This window comes from Zootoca vivipara, chromosome 14, assembly GCF_963506605.1.
Source record: "Zootoca vivipara chromosome 14, rZooViv1.1, whole genome shotgun sequence".
NCBI lineage: Eukaryota > Metazoa > Chordata > Lepidosauria > Squamata > Lacertidae > Zootoca > Zootoca vivipara.
The window spans coordinates 26,933,226-26,937,454 of NC_083289.1; the positions used below are offsets into that span (position 1 = coordinate 26,933,226).

Here is a 4,229-nt window from a genome sequence, read left to right on the forward strand (position 1 = left end):
GTCTCCATAGTGTGGGGCTCACCTTCTTCCGGCTTCAGGCGGAAGCAGGCCAGGTCCGGCCGAACTACCGTCATCTGCAGAGGAAAGAAAAATTGGGGTCAGATGGCAGCAAGAGAGCACATAAGCAGTGCCAAGCCAGGAAGGACGGGTCTCCCTCTGTCTTGGGCCCAATCCCATGTTCCAGAGGACCTCCCTGGGCCCTGCAGCCTCCTGGGCAGAGGTGGAAGGGCAGTCTCTGGCCTCACCCTGGCCCCCAGGGACACACATTGCATCATCTGTGTTAAAGGTCACTCAGGGATGTGCTCTTGGAGGGATGGAAGCAAACACAGGAAGGAATAGAAGAAGGCGAGCTACTTACTCGGAGGCGGGGAAATTTCCGGGCAACGGCCAGCAGCAACGAAATGCTGCTGGCCGCTAGTTTTTGAGCCTCCCCACTTTCCCCCAGGGCATATCCTCACAGGTCCTGCAGGAGGAAAGAGCGTCTCAGAGTCAGGGGCCAGTCTGGGCCAAAGCGGCCCTCACTGTCCCCACCACAGAGTCCCTGGCACTTCTGGAGCATGAGGGTTTGCCAACATTGGTCTTGGACCAAATTGAGGGCCAAACAGGCTCTGTGCCCGAGAAATGGGGCAGTCCATTAGGTAAGGGATGGGGGGAGGGGGCGGGCAACCCTAAAACCACCCCTGATGCCATCGGGACACTTACACTTAAAAGTTGCAGGAGGGTGCCCGGATTGGGGGCTTCCATAAGGAGACTTCCAAGGAGGAGACGGAAGTGGCGCTTCAGCTCCTGCGGGAAAAGAGAGAAGAGAGTTTGAATGTTGGTGAAATATGATGATGAAGAAGAAAGAGCCACGCAAAGGGAATTCAGAAAAAAGGCCATACCTCTCTTTCCTCCTCCTTTTCTGGGCCCTGAAGAACTGCCTCCATGGTCCTATGGAGGATCGCACTGATCATATCGCAGCTGAATTTGGGCCTCATGGTACTGCAGAGATGAAAGCAAGAGGGTTAGATGCTTCCTCCTCCGAGTCTCCCCTGGAGTTCTGCCCCCCCACCCCCCACAACCCCGTCCATCACAGACCCCACTCACCTTAGCTGGAGGAGGGCCTCCAAGGCAAGGGCCAGGGTCAGGGGGCGATCCCTGAAGTGCTCCAAGGGCCCCAAGATGGAAGAGAACAGAGGAGGAAAACCAGCTCTTTCCGGGGCCTCCAAAGGACAGCTCCGACCCCCAACACCAGGCTTGGCTTTCCAGGGGACCGTATGCCGGCAGGGTCCTCCTCTCCGCAGATTCACAACCCCTTCCCTAAAGCCCCTCCTTCCCCCCACCTCCTCGCGGGGGTCCCTCACACCACCCCTCACTCACCAGAATGGCTTTGGCCGTCTCCTGCTTGGAGCACTTCAGGGTTCGCAGCCCCCTGAGCTCAGCTGCCTGCCAACTCTGGATGACCCCGAGGATGTATAATTGCTCATCCTCGAGCAGCTGAAATGCAAAAGTCAGGCTGTCAGTTCCTTGTGAGGGGAGGGCTTCTCTGCATCTGAGAGTGCAGAGTGGGGGGCAGGTCTGAGGGTTCCAGTCCCTGTTCTTGTTTTCTGCAATACTCACCCCTGGGGAAGGGATGTGGAACCGCAGAGCTGCAAAAAGAAGGACATGTGAACAGGTGAGTTCTCCTGGATTCCAAGTCCTACTGCAGAGGTGGGACGCGCCAGGGCTCTGTGGCAAATTCTGGCCTCCTTTCCCCAGGGAAGGTACCGCTCCCGCTGACAATTGTCCCCCAGCCCAGCCCTCCAGCCCAGCCCCCTGCTTCATTCATTAGACTCCACAAAATGGGTTGGCCTCTGGGGGGAGGGGGTTCCAGCCACTGGCCCAATGGACCTTGGGTCGGATTCAGCCATCTGGCTCTTTCCATCTTTTGACTAGCTCCCCCCCCCAATGCCGATTCCTGCCCTCCTCTGTCCAAAAAAAGGAGGGCCACTTGCTCACCTGGTGCCACGGGCTGCTCTGGGCTTTGCTGGGGGGCCACCCTGTGGCAGCGCCTGAACAGGCGCCTTAAGCACCTGATCCTAGAAGAGATGAGCGGAGAGAGAGACTCAGACGCCGGCAGCTCCAATTCTTGGGGGGAGTGTTTGTGTGTGAAGAGGGGTGTCTGGAGAAGACAGGGAACCACCACCAAATGGGCAGAACAGAAATACGTATGTGGAGAGGGGAGAGCTTTGGGTCATTCATTAACATTGTTACCGGAATTCATGGAAGGGGGGGTTCCCCCTCCAGCAGGCACCATATACCCCTCCAACTGTAGCTCAAATCAACACCTTCACTTCTGCAAATGTCCCCACAAAAAACATCATCCTGACACAGTCCTTTCCTTTTTCCATTCCAAAGGCTCCCGTAAATAAGGCGCTCAACCAATCTGCTCAGACTATCCAAGTAACTGTCCAATAGCAACCAAGGAGCGCCGCTAAACAGTGCCCCCCAGCACAAAGCACACAGGCACTGCAACTGCCGACCAGCCGTGGCCTCTGCTCTACAAATAGGAATTCCCACTGGGAAAAGGGAAAAGTCAGAACCAGCCATGAAAACCGTTCTTGGTCCATTGAAACTAGTCTTTTGCGTTTCATTCTAGGCTCTTGTACTACCAATCCAGCTGTAGGCTTCTGAAACATGAACCACTTATAAACGCCATCTCCAACGCCTTGAAAGATTCCATCAACGGTGTCTCTGAAAAATGTGACATATCTCTTGGGAAGGCAGGCAAACTAATACCAGTGTCCTGGAAGAAGCAAAGATCCCCAGTATTGAAGCAATGTTTCTTCAACACCAACTTCGTTGGATTGGTCATGTGGTTCAGATGTCTGATTATCATCTTCCCAAGCAACTACTCTATTCCAAACTTAAAAATGGAAAGCGTAATGCTGGTGGCCAAGAAAAGAGGTTCAAAGACACTCTCAAGGCCAATCTAAAGAATGTTGCATAAACACCAATGGCTGGGAAACACTGGCCTGCGAGCGCTCCAGTAGGAGAACAGCTTTTACCAAAGGTGTTATGGGCTTTGAAGACGCATGAACTCAGGATGCAAGGGAGAAACGAGCGAAGAGGAAGGCACACTTTGCAAACCCTCACTATGATCAACTCCTGCCCAGAAAACTATGTCCCCTGTGGAAGGACATGTGGATCCAGAATTGGCCTCCACAGTCACTTACAGACTCATGGTTCAAACTCACTTTTCATGGAAATCAATCTTATCCGGCCATGAGTGATAGAAGAAGAGAAGGAGAAGAAGGAGAAGGAGAAGGAGAAGGAGAAGGAGAAGGAGAAGGAGAAGGAGAAGGAGAAGGAGAAGGAGAAGATAATATCTGGTCGTAGCACTTGCCTACTCTTGCAGTGGGAAAACCTTCAAATATTCATAAAAAGCAATCACACATCGGATTGACACTGTTCCAATGCTGTTCTGCTCAGAAGGAAGATGGCTACCAGAGGAGGCACTTGGGATATGGCTAGGAGCAGCCACCCTCCCTGAAGCATGAGACCACGTACACAGCAACCCTTCTGCCTGGGTGATAATCACTGCCCTCCTGGTCTCTGAGTGCCAGACAGGTAGCCATCTCAAGGGCAAGAGTGGATCCAACCTCCATGGAATAGGGACTTGGCCAGGTACTCAACTTTGCTAGGAAACAGGAACATATCTATATCTATCTATCTATCTATCATCTATCTATCTATCTATCTATCTATCTATCTATCTATCTATCATCTATCTATCTATCTATCTATCTATCTATCTATCTATCTATCTTCCTTTGTTTTACTTAATGGGTGTAAGGTGGAGGTCAAGGGAGGGACAGGGACAAACCTGATACTCAGGTTTCCGCCAGAAAAACCTCCCAGTTTGGGACACAAATGTGATGTATGTAGGACGTTTTATTAAAAGGCGTTGTGGGTAAAATGGGTTTCTTTCTGCTTCTTCCATGTGGTAGTTGGAAGTCCTGTTGCAACAATTCATTGAATAAAGAACAGGCATCACCAGAGAGCCAAGGCTGTACAGGGGACCCCATGACTCACCCCCCCACCCCCACCCCCCGGAGAGGAAGAGAAAGGGAAGGAATGCTACTTACAGCCTGCCCATTTCGTCCACGAAAAGATCCCACCCTCCTCTCTAAAGTAACTAACTATCTAAAATGCCCACCCAAGCCTAAATCTGACCCCAACCCCAACCCCAACCCCTGCCCTAAGTCTAC

General features: G+C 52.4%; 1 long non-coding RNA gene across 1 annotated transcript; it reads right to left on the reverse strand.

Moving 5' to 3' along the window:
- Positions 1-715: 715 nt before the first annotated feature.
- On the reverse strand, positions 716-1,153 carry LOC132593157 (uncharacterized). Its single transcript, XR_009558520.1, has 3 exons — positions 1,087-1,153; positions 882-981; positions 716-786 (listed from the first exon to the last, which is right to left on the reverse strand). It is a non-coding gene; the product is annotated as an uncharacterized LOC132593157 (long non-coding RNA).
- Between the last annotated feature and the right edge of the window lie 3,076 nt (positions 1,154-4,229).